At 40.5% G+C, this 12858-nt stretch overlaps 1 protein-coding gene across 23 annotated transcripts in view; it reads right to left on the bottom strand.

Annotated features, from left to right (window-relative positions):
* SIPA1L1 (signal induced proliferation associated 1 like 1) overlaps window positions 1–12858 on the bottom strand; it is a 363206-nt gene that overhangs the window by 276909 nt on the left and 73439 nt on the right. For 21 of the 23 annotated variants that reach the window (XM_053224633.1, XM_053224634.1, XM_053224635.1 and 18 more), the window contains one exon: window positions 4469–4535. The exons of the other annotated variants lie outside the window; for them this stretch is intronic. The gene's annotated coding sequence lies outside the window, so the exon portion shown is untranslated. The remainder of the gene's footprint in view (window positions 1–4468; window positions 4536–12858) is intronic. 23 annotated transcript variants of the gene reach the window in all.

The raw sequence follows: 12858 nt of genomic DNA, 5'->3' as shown, positions 1-12858 counted from the left end.
ACTTAAAAAAAAAAAAAAATTACTCTCTGAGGGGGAAAAAAATCAAAGTCTATTAGTTCTTCAGCAGCCATTCATTATTTAACCTACTGAACACTCATCCAGAGCAATGGTGGGTCAGTGCATTTTTATTAAGGAAACCATCATGGCAGAATACAGAGCCAGCCCATGTGCTGAGACAAACAATGGCTCAGGAAACATCCCCAGCTCTGAAAACACTGATGCCACGTGGAAAGGCCACATGACCACATCTCTCTCATGTTTTCTTTATTATCATCCACTCACTGGTGGCCTTGGCATGTTTTGTGCAGACAGCTTTTCTCAAGCCTACGGCCTTCATCTCTATATGCTCGTGGTTAAAAACAATTTCGAAGAAGATACAATAAAGTCATCCTCTCAGGTGCAGCAAAAACCCCAAAATAGGCCATATTGGACTTCCCTAAATGGAAGACTTCCCCCGCCTTTGCCTTAATTTCACACACATGGTTTTAATGAAAGAAACTCAAATACTGGTGAACATATTTACAACTTCCTTTTATATGTAAAATATGCTTAAATACTGACAAAAATTAGAATAAAGCCTACGTTGTAAAATAAAGCCCCCACCACAAAGCGTCCTGAGTCCTTTGACAAAAGCGGGATCATGAAGAACTGGGGATTCAAACTCCTCCCCAGTTTCATCTCCAGTTCCAAGCTGTGATCTGCTCCCAGAAGCCAAGTCTTCAAAATCCCTCCACTGACCGAACTTTTCAAGGAAGGGAGAGGCTGAGGTCTGCACCACTGCCACCCTAACTTCTCCCCACAAGCACTCACGTTCATGTTCTTGGTTCTCTCTTTTCTGATTCTTTACTTCAGACATTTGCTCAAATCACTCCTATTTGGCAAATTTTTGATTTCCTAGACAGTCAACCGGAAAACAAACGGTTTGAGAAACTGACTAGGTAACGTGGTACCAGTGTAAAAAATCGTATCAAACCCAGGGCCCAAAATAAGGACCAGGCAGTAAGAAATAAGGCATTCTTCCAAAGACAACTTAATTCAATTCCTATGAGCATTTGTTGTATTTGTCACCAGAATGAGTTTAAGAGAGGCAACTCTTTATTTGATGTGGGCAGCTGTGCTGTTCTGTTTTGAAGAATGTAAAGGTAAAAATTCAGTGAGAGTAAGTTGTTCCTACACAAGAGAAAAAGGGGCATGATATTAGCAGTAAATGTGAAGGGGCCATACCACAGTTCCACAGGCTGGTAAAAATGTTTGGTAGGCCAAAGGATTTCACAGAATTTTCTTTCTTAAGAACAAAGATGGAGGCTTTGAATAATAAATAAGTATACTGGAATAACCCAAGGCATGCCGAACTCAATTAAAATTAGTCATGGCCAGAGAAGAAAGGACAACTCGGCAATCAATTCCTTTGCTATAACTATTAAAATTTTAATAATTTCGTATTATATTAAATAGTCAGCATTTAGTTAATAAAATTTCATCTAGTATTGATCTTAAGAAGTTGTCTCTCTTTTGTACTCTCGGTGCCCCTGGGAAACTTCAATGTAGGCTGACCCAAAGCCTCTAAAAAGTCTCCAGGAGGTAAGCATTTGAGTTCTGTTCTTCTTTGAGTTAGTGTATCCAAAATCCAATTCTCAATTAATCTACTGTCTGTCGCTGAACTACCTTTAAAGAGGAAAGTGTCCGCCTAGGTTTTATGGAAGACATAGTTCGTCAGAACAACAAGCAGAAAAGAGAGAAGCTGCATCAGTGGATGTGAGGCCCGACAAGCGGGGAGGAGACTCCAGTTTTCAACTGACCTCTGAATCTGCTACACTCATTGTGTTGTCTGGATGGCCAGTGTAAGGCATTACGATTATTAGGTTTCTTGCTACCACCACAAACAGAACCAAGAAAAGCCCAGGAGACTGCACCAACACACATTTTCTTTTCTTTTCTTTTTATACTTACTAAATGGTTGGGACTTCCCATGAAACAATTAAAAGTAGGTCTTTGCCTTTGTGTCTCATGCCAGCAAACTATCAGTCCTCATAAATGTGACCAGTTGTTCTTTTTTTATTCTATTCTCAAGAAAAGAAAGAAGTGCAGAGCTTTTTAAAATTTCCTCAGCTACTCTCCCATTAAAAGCAGAAACCTAGGATGCAATGACCAAATTGGAATAAGAGAAAAATTTAAACAGCATCTCACTCATCTATTAGTACGTAACTGTCTACGTAAGAAAGGGAAAGTCCGAAGCAAAAATAAAACATTTGGGAAAATTATTCAAATATTTCAATGTGGAAAGCAAGTAATTTAGTCAGAGATTATCATCAATTAACATCACTCTATGTTTCTTGCTGGGCATTGAGAAAGAATATAGAAACAAAAAAATTTAAGGGAAGGAAAAGAAGTGTGGTTTCTCAATTCGATTTTGTATTCTAGAACAATATTACTCAAAACATAAATAAATAAAAATGTAGGAGAATGGTGGATTTAAGAAGATACACATGGGACACATGGGACAGAACATGTAACGCTTCGTGGGTTTGTTTGGTTTGGTGTGGTCTTTTAGACTTCTGTTTTCTTCTGACGAAGCGAATTGATTCAGACATCCCTTAAGTGGAGAGTCTTTGGATAGGTAAGTGTGCACTTAGAAGGCCAAGAAAGAGACATGGCACCAACAGGTCTGGCAAACCATTCGATCAAATGGTCTGTGTGTCTCCCTTGTCTGTGTGACCAGTTATGAATGCTTAAGAGAAGAATCTCCCACCTGACCTAACAGATAAACTGTACTAGCGTCATCAGATATTATCTCCATTAAAAGAAGTGATTTAAGTGCCCCAGGGTTCAGGTTAAGCTGAGCAACTCAATTCAAAAGACAGGGTATAGCTGCTACAACACAAAAGCTAAACAAGCTTGGCCTTAACAGTAATCCTCAACGTAAGGCCTCCACTGACAACTGTCATACTCAAGTTCAATCAGGACCCGATCCTTACTTAAGAGTGTTTAGAATACAGAAAGACACACGGGGACTGCACAGAAGGTACATGTTTCTCTTGTATACAGGCACTCCGGAGGGGAAAAAAGTGAACCCTGAAAAGTAACTTCCAAGATTGAGGTGAAGACCAGAGGGCACGGATTTCTCTTCCTTCACAAAGTACCTGAGCTACGGTCATGGGGCATTCCTGCTGGCTTCCTGCTTCACGACTAAGCAATTTTTGATGGTTCCAAAGATGCTACTTTCTCAAAGACAGGTTTTCAATTGTGTTGCTAATAAAAGACATGGGCTTTTCAAATGGCTACAAATTACAGAGACCTACAAATCCTTCTTGGATTTCACGTTATTAAAGAAGAATGATGCTGAGATTGGTCAAATAAATGCTAGCAGGAAAGTGTCCTAATGCACTTTAAAAACATTTTCAGAGATAATCATTCCTCAATTCCTCGTCCTGAAATTCAAGGAAGGTCGGAAACAGCTAGCCACTGTGAAAGCAGTGCTCCAATTACCCTGCGGGCTTCAGGAGAGAAGCCCTAAACTCTGCACAAAGGTTTACAATGGAGAGATGCTCAGATAACCTTGACCGTCCTTTGTAGGCTGAAATGCTCCAGAAGAGCAGTAGTGCTTCTGCTCCCAACAAAGCAGCAGATAAGAAAAATCCCCAGGTCTTTGTTTCAGCAAAACCAATGAAACAGACATATCCCTAAACCACTTGCTTTATCTCAATTTCAGAGTTTAAATTATATTTAAGCATATTATAGCATTTTTAGCTTGTGGAAATGTCTCTCTCTCTCTCTCTCTCTCTCTCAATCAGAATGAAGCTGTTGTTTTTCTCAATAAGCATATACCCTTTTACAACTTACTAAAGTGTCTGAGAAGTGTCCAATGAAACATTAGAGCACACCTAAGGTGGACCTGGGCTCCTACCCGGGAGTAATAACCAAGGGCAAGCACTCTGAGATCAATGGTAAGACCCACATCGGTAAATGTCGGCAGTACATCATCCAACCATCTCTCAGTTTTTCAGGATAAGCCCTGCTTATCCAAACTAAAATTTCCAAATTATACACTAATGTACCAGAGTTAACAACATGGGTTGAGGTATAAACCCCCATCACATTTTAAGAAACCCAAGGGAGATTTTCTGAAACGTATTTACTATGGAATGGGAACATCAGTAGGTAACAAAAGCCGTCTTATTATTAATTTAAGTATCGAGGAAAAAACCTGAACGATTTTATCTGCAAAGATGACGACGCTGAATTCAGAAAACAATGAGTAAAAACTACACAGGAGCCTCGCATCCTCTCCGTTTCCATTTCTGCCTGTCAGTGGTCACACAATGAAGTAGGAAAATCCGGTGAGGAAAAAACTGAGGATCCACACTTGAGGGGTCCAAATTTCACAACAAGTAGCAGGTCTTCCAAGCACGAAAGTGTGAGTGATATGCCCTTCCCCCAACGTGACTTTGTGACTAAGCCACCAACTCACCTCATTCCACTTCAAAGTCACCGGTAAATCTTGCGTTTGAGTCCAACTTGAGGTATTCTCTCAAAACCTAGATTAAAATAATGATGAACTTCAGTATATAATAAAGTTCTTTTCAAACTCTGAAAAAACATACAATTGTACTTCACAATATTAAGGGGGAAAAAAATCACAGCTACAAATCAAATCGTAACTGTGAAGGGCTATGCCCTACTCCTAAAACCTTCTTTAACTGGAAATCTCTTTATGTGTAGCTCAACACACATTTAAATGTAAGCCAACCAATAGCCACTCCCACTTAAACAACAAATTCTTAAACCTAGTCATTTAGTCTCTAGGCAGATTGCGGATCCAGGGCCTCTATAATCTGGTCAGGAAGTCTGAGGAGAAACTCAGGAACCTGAATGGGTAAGAAGGCCCCCAACAAAGTGATTTTCATGTAATCAGCCTGTCACATGCCTATGGGAACAATTGTTCCGAACCAGTGGTTCTCAACAGGGGGTGATTTTGTACCGCAGGGGCTATCTTACAATGTCTGAAAATATTTTTGGTTGTCACAGCAAGGAGAGGACGTATGCTACCAGCATTCAATGGGTGCAAGCCAAGGATGCTGTTAACCCCTCCCTACACTGCACAGGACAGCCCCCCCACCGAAGAATTATCCAGCCCCAGGTGACAACAGCACTGAGGGTGACAAACCCTGCTCCAAAGCAAACAACCATTCTGATTATTTAGAAATTTTACAATTCTCACACGGGTCATTTCAGGTAGGTTATAAGCTCCCACTACATTTCCTGTGACTAGTGAGCTTATTATTAGTTAAAAGATTCAAACATGCCCCATATTAGTAACATGCAGTACATGTACCCATTCTAAAAATATTAAAATAAATCAGAGTATACATGTCTTAAGAGCTTCCAAGGAACTAATTTTTAAATTTTCACTGAGGAGAAATACTACATCAAACTAGGTGAACTCCCAAAAAGTCTGTTCCCAAGCATATAAAAAAACGGAAGGTAAGAAGACTAAAAAGAATCAGAACTGGGGCGCCTGGGTGTCTCAGTCAGTTAAGCATCCAACTCTTTTTTTTTTTAATTTTTATTTATTTTTGAGGGAGACAGTGCGAGCGGGGGAAGGCAGAGAGAGAGAGAGGGAGACACAGAATCTGAAACAGGCTCCAGGCTCTGAGCAGTCAGCACAGAGCCCAACGCGGGGCTCGAACCCACAAACCATGAGATCATGACCTGAGCCAAAGTCAGATGCTCAACCAACTCAGCTACTCAGGCGCCCCAAGCGTCCAACTCTTAATTTCAGCTCAGGCCAGGATCCCAGGGTCATGGGGTTGTGCCCTGCATTGGGCTCCACACTGAGCATGGAACCTGCTTAAGATTTTCTCTCCTTCTCCCTCTGCCCCTCTCCCCCACTCGCACTATCTCTCCTCCTCCTCTCTCTCTCTCTCTCTCTCAAATAAATAAATAAATAAACAAACAAACAGAACCAGAACTTAGTTTCCCTCACAGATATTCTCAATTCCTGGTAAAGACAAGATGGACAAAGTTCCTCTTCCCAGCCTGTCACCCGAGACAGCAGGACTCTCATCTTTTATTCAGCTAAATATACAGGTACTTCAAAGTCCACTTTAACTGTATTGAAAATGAGACTTACTGATAACAGATCTTTCAGTATCTATCCCAGTTGCTAAAACTTGCAGTTTTTACATGACTGGCCCCACACAACACACCCCCAGAATAGGTAAAGAAACCTGTAACACTCAAAACATATACTTTGCTTTGTCAAGCTTAATTAATGAGCCATAACTAGCTAATTACATAACTGAGACATACCTGACAGCTGATTTGCACCAGTTAGGTACATGAACAAACATGTGGAGTTGAAAACTCAAACGAAAGGATATCATCTATGAACACACTTAGAAAGATTCCATGAGGATTAGTGCATTCCAACTGGACATTTCCTTGACGTGGCGTAGGAGTTTATATTCTAATTATAGACTGATTTCTTCCTCTGAGTCCCCGGTGCTGTGAGGAGCTACCTAAATCAAACTCAAAGCATAATCCCCACAGGCAGTGAGCACCTGGATGAGTGGTGGGTGGTGGGCAGACTGGCATCCATAACCCCAAAGCACAGGCGGGGGGGGGTTTGGTGGGGTAGGCTGAACCCGAGTCGGAGCCGCGCTCCCACCTAGAGCTCCCTACCCGTGCTCCGGGAACCTCTGCACCAGCCGAACCATTAGGAAACTTGACTGAGCGATGTGCTTGTCCAGAGGGAGGGCTAACATACAGTTAAGATTCAAGATGCTGTGAAGCCAGTGTAGAGCCCATCACACCTCCCCCCCCCCCCACTTAGAGGAGGACGAAGACAACTGGGGAGGGCGGCCTCAGACAAAAGCTAGAAACTAATGACCTGGTCAGAGAGGATTTCTTAACACCCATCAGTGGCTCAGAGAACAAAGGAAAGTACTTTTTGCTTTATGAAGCGAAATGATTTTCAGGCCTTCCTTTCTTTCTACCAGAAAGGAAGAAAAAAAGGAAGGCTGAAAAATTACTGGGAAGGTTCAGAAATATTAACGCATGATATGAAATTTATTTTACCCAGCCTCTGTGTTTCGAGATTTAAATCAGTCTTCAAATAAAAAATTCATAATTAAATTTCAAAACATAAACACTTTATTTTTTTTCCCTCTCCCCAGTAAAATATATTCTGTTCCAAAAAAGAAAGGCTGCTCAATTTCCTGTCAAAAGCAATCTAGAGAAGGCCACCTACACTGTAAAAGCAGCAAGAAAAAAAAATAACAAAATGCTGAAGAAAAGCCTGTACGAGTGGGTGTATACTAAGTGCAAGGTAACTACCACTCTGGGCTTTTTCAAGCTTTTTTTTCCCTGATCATTCTGAGAAATATGAAAATTAGTGTAACTGCTAAAGACAAGTTTGTCCTCCAACCAATCTAAGGAAAACAAGCCTGATGATGGATTTCAGCTCCACCAAAGAGAGGGGTAGGAGTGGGCAATCAAGGCCTTTCACCCAGGATTCTTTGTACAGACAGACAACTTACACATAATGTTTTCAGAGAAGGAAGGCTGGTCTAACAATTAACCTTCTCCCCCACCATGTCACATCCCAAACTTCATAAACTTTTAAAAATGTTTTTAATGTTTTTGAGAGACAGAGAGAGTGAGAGCACAAGCAGGGGAGAGGCAGAGAGAGAGGGAGACAGAGAATCCCAAGCAGGCTCAGCACTGTCAGCACAGAGCCCTAGGTGGGGCTTGACCCCACAAACCATGAGGTCATGACCTGAGCCAAAGTCAGACGCTCAACCGAATGAGCCACCCAGGAGCCAGATAAACTTCATGAACTTTTAGAGTAGGACCAGCTTGGTCCTAATAAGCTTAATCCCAAACCTCTGGGGACTAACCGCTCACATGGGCTGCCTAGATATGGGTTAGTACAGCATCGAATTCACCACTCTGTCTATACAATTCCCCTTACCCTGTATGCTTTCTGAAATTCTAAATGCTAAGATAACAATCAACCAGCCCAACATTTTTTTACTGAAAGCCTACTGAAATATGCTCACTACTAAGGGAGATACAGTGGAGGGAGAAAAAAAAAAAAGGAAAGGAAAGCTTGAATAGCTCACCAGCAAATTGAAGATAAAAGAACAAAAACACAAAGGAAGTCAAAATTAAAAACAGTATTGTCACTGAACTATAACACAGTAAAAGGCGCTATTTCTATAAACCATACTTTCCACAAAAAGGAGTTTGTCACAATAAATAATGAGCAGGGAAAACAACATATTAATGAAATGATGGTAAACATTTTAAAACCAGTACACCAGAAGACAAAGTAAGATATGGCAGAAAGCTACACTGTAGGGCAGCTGTTAAGACAATGCAACATGAGAAAGCAAACCTCTTAAACCTTAAATGATTTGTCTGATAAGCTAACAATTAACTGCAAACAAGAGGGAACTTTTTGTTCTATTCTGCTTAATAATCTCAGACCACCCTACAAAAAAAAAACTTGCAAGACTACTTAGTACAAATAACTATTTCTCAGAACCACTGGAGAGTAAGTAGCCAACATGATAGCCTCTCATCCCCACAGAGTTTAGGGAACAACTCCTCTGTAGAAGGGCATTCTCCTACAAAACTATAATTATGGCCATGAAAATCACCCAAATCATATGGTACCATCATCTAACCCACAGACCAGATCTTAACGTTCTCCAATTATCCCAATAATGTCCATTTTAGTAAAAGGATCCAGTCCATCCAGGATCTCACGCTGCACTCAGTTCCCACATTTCATTGGTGCCTTTCAATCTAGAATTCCTCAGGCGTTCCTTGACTTTCATGACATTGACAATTATGAAGATCCCAGGCCATTCTGTAGCATGTTCCTTAATTTGGGTTTATCTGATTCTTTCTTACGATTAGCTTCCAGTTATGAATTTTCAACAGGGATACCAAAGAAGAGAGTTCCCCTCATTGTACCCTACCAGGTGGTATGCTATTTTAATCTTTTTCCCTTAATGGTAACGTGAACTTGTATCATGAGCTTGACTTAGGGGGCATCTACCAGATTGCCACTGAAAAGTTAACTCTTTTTCCTTTGTAATTTCTAAGTACTTTGTGAGAGGATACTTTCAGACTATATAAATATCCTACCAACAAATGTTCACCCGATATTTGTGTCCAATGATAATTCTTGGCCAAATTATTTTATGACAGCTGCCAAAAAGTGATTTTCTAGTCTAATAATTCCTACCATTCTAGTGGGAGGAAAAAATGGTATTCAGAAAAGCCAAGATCTGGGTGTGCTTACTGCAACTGGGTTATTGCTGTTCCCTGGTCATCCAAGAGAACAGAAGAACATGCACACACTTCCTTCATTATTTGTTTTGTTTGGTTTGTTTTGTTTTTCGTCATTTCTTTCTATATCTATGTATACTGCAGACCAGGAGTTCATCCAGATGCCCTGAATTCCTATCCAAGCACAGCGTCTTTCTAGCTTTTCCCTTTCCCTTCCCTGTAACAGTCCTAAACCTGGCTCTCATTAACCTCACTTTTCCTTACTGGATTCAGCCCCCCATGTCATTGAATGCTACCCCTAACTCTGACCTAGTATCAGAAAAGCCTTCTCTCTAACTAAAGGACCAGTAAAGGAGAAGCCCAGAGAGACAAAAATGTTATGACAGACTATATATAATATGATTCCATTTTGGCAAAGCCCAAATAGGCAAAGCTAAAAATATACTGTTTACAGATATATTCATTTTTTAAAGCAAGGGAATGCTGAACATAAAACTCAGGACAGTAGTCCCTCCAGGGCAAGGCAGAAGGATGGAATCACAGAGGAACCCAGTAGTTTCAAAGTGCTGATCAGGTTCTAGTTCTTAGTGAGCACCTGCCAGTCCTAAGCACAAGTTCCTTGACCCACAACTACGCCTCACTAAACCATGAGGAGGTCATTAGCACAGTCTCAATTGTACGTTTAAGATCTGGGGTCTAGAAAGATTAAGCGCGTTTCCTATGGTCACACAACCAACAAGCAAGAGTTCAGACACAAACCCACGTCTGACTTAAACCCTCTTTTCCCTCGACTATTCCTCAAACAGAAGAAAGATAGGCAGGACAGATGGAGCTATGGTTCTAAGGCTAAGATTCCTCTGTGCCTCTGAACCATTTCTAGAATGCTATTTAGGGTACGGGCAAGTCTAGGTCCAAAACCAGGGGGTGAGGGAGGGGATAAAAATCTTCCTAAGGGCAAGGAAAGAGGGCATAGGCACAAATCTGGGCCATACTGAGACTATGTGAACAACATAAACAATTCTTTAGGGAGAGTTTCTATTATATTCCATACAGGCTACAAATTCTGGCTCAGTTAAGTCACCAAATAAAATCTCCTCTCAGAGAGCCCTGGTAAAATCTTAATACTAAGTGTTTTGTTTTGAAATCAGGAAACAAAGGAGAGAAGACCAGCAAGCCATTCATGAAGTTCCAAACGTATACCAAACGGGGCAAAATGACAAATCACTTGGCACAATGCATGAAACATGAAATAAGTAATAAAATGTTGAGCACTTTTAAAGAATGTGTATAATGGGATACTGAGGCAGAGCAACAATACTCTGAAGGAAAGACGAGACATCCCAGTAGGTTTAAATCCTGCTCTGCTACCTGGGGGTGTTTTAAAATTGCTAAAATCCAAAAAGATGGAACCCCATAAGAAGAAAAGAAAAAGAGAGAGCATATTTGTCTTCTCAAAAAGTCAGAAATAACTGCAATCTAACTGCACTTCTGGTAGAAATATCTCCAGAGTCTATTAGTGATTAATAACAACTCATACCGCCCAGAAAAGTCTCATGATAGACACTAATGATTTTGTGATCTTAGTTCAAGTTTTCTATATTTATCTGTCTTTACAATGGGATATGTTTCCCCACTGTTGATTTCCAATGGGTGGAGTATAAACCAAATCAGAAGTAATTTTAAGTCCAGACTCCTCCCCAAACCTCCCCCACCACCACCAAAAAAAAAAAAAAAACAGTCTATCTTCCCTTTCCTTTTCTTTCCAAAGAAATCTAGACCTAGGCCACAGACTGAACCAAATACTACACAACAAAAGAAAACAAAGCACATGTGTAAAATGGTGCAAAAAGAATTCAAAAGTAACAGCAACTTCATGCTGTAGACTGAAACTGTCTATAATACATAAAGGTTAAGAAATCCAAAATGATCCTGGAAAGACAGTAAGTATGTGAGAAGCACACAGAAGGATAAACCTCATCAGATAAAAAAGGAAGGCATTTAACACACCTCCACAGGGCCTAGACTCGCTTTCTTTCTTTTTTCTTTCTTTCTTTCTTTCTTTCTTTTTCTTTCTTTCTTTCTTACTCTCTTTCTTTCTTTTTTAGGCTTTTAAGTTACTTTCTTTATGAAAAGCAATCAGGTGCTGTTGAAATCACCATCTGGTATTAAAAAGACAAGAAGTGGGGCGCCTGAGTGGCTCAGTCGGTTAAGTGTCCAACTTCAGCTCCGGTTATGATCTCACGGTTCATGAGTTCGGGCTCTGAGCTGACAGCTCAGAGCCTGGAGCCTGCTTCAGATTGTGTGTCTCCCTCTGTCTGCCCCTCCCCTGCTCACACTCTGTCTCTCGCATTGTCTCGAAAATAAATAAACATTTAAAAAAATTTTTCTTTAAAGACAAGAAGTTATCCTGAGGTATTTCTAAATGAAAATAACAAAAAGAATAAATTAATCCATAGGCACGTTTTTCTTTCATCCTACTGTATTAAGCTTACACGATCACAAGACGAGCAGTAATCATTCCTGAGAATTTAGGGACAACAGCCCAGCTTTAAAAGAAATTTAAAATCTAAAAAATAAATACGAAAAAAATGTATTAGTTTAATGACGAAAAGGGGAACATCCTGAAACATATGAAAGATTTTTCTTGTAAACTCCCAGATAATGAATTTGGGGCAAAAGTCAATATGGCTATGGAAGAAATAAATCCTCCCAAGCTAATCTAATTTAGTGTTATTGAGACAACCCACTTATCAAGGGACTGCAAGACTTGAATTTCTTAACATTAGTGGATTTGACAACCCATGAAGACACAAGAAAAATGTTCTTCCCCCGGAAAGTATATACCAATGGTTCTCTGATCTCAGGTTGTACAAACTACTAATTCTTCCTTCCTGCAATTCAAAATGTAACAGTTAGAAATAAGTCCTTTTGCAAGCTTAGTAGCCTCATCTTGAGGCTTCTCCAACTCAAAATCACTTCTACGTACCCATTTGTTTGAGACAAAAACCTAAGATTCATTGTCCATTCCACAGCCCATATCCATTCTGTTGAGTCCTGTAAATTCTACCTCCTGAAGGCCACCTTGAACCCTTCCCTCCTGTCTGTATCCACTGGCAACACACTAGTCCAAGCCACTCTTACCTCTCAACTAGACAACTGCCCCAGACTCCTCATTAATTTCCACCCACGATCATTTCCCACAGTGTAGTCAGACTGACTTTTTAAAAGGTTAAACTGCATAATGTTATTCCCCTGCTGAAAACCTACCAGTGGCTTTCCATATCCTGAGATGTCAAGAAGTGTGAAACAGATAAGATTTTACTCTAATTTCCAAGCTAACATGTTAGACTGTCACAGGTGTATGAATACCACGGAGGACATGAGATGCTTGGGTCAGAGAGACAAAGGACTTGATTACTCACAGCAACAGCATTTTTGGTGCCAGTCCCTTAAGGCCGAATTCCCACCAGGCGACACTTGCACAGCAGTGTGCTGTGTTACAGGAGAGTAACCCTGAGCTTAATGAACCCAAATCTTTTATAATGGGCAGTACACCTG

Source organism: Acinonyx jubatus, chromosome B3 (genome assembly GCF_027475565.1).
Source record: "Acinonyx jubatus isolate Ajub_Pintada_27869175 chromosome B3, VMU_Ajub_asm_v1.0, whole genome shotgun sequence".
Classification (NCBI taxonomy): domain Eukaryota; kingdom Metazoa; phylum Chordata; class Mammalia; order Carnivora; family Felidae; genus Acinonyx; species Acinonyx jubatus.
Note: the sequence above shows the minus strand (reverse complement) of the source record. Positions and strands in the feature narration are given on the sequence as shown.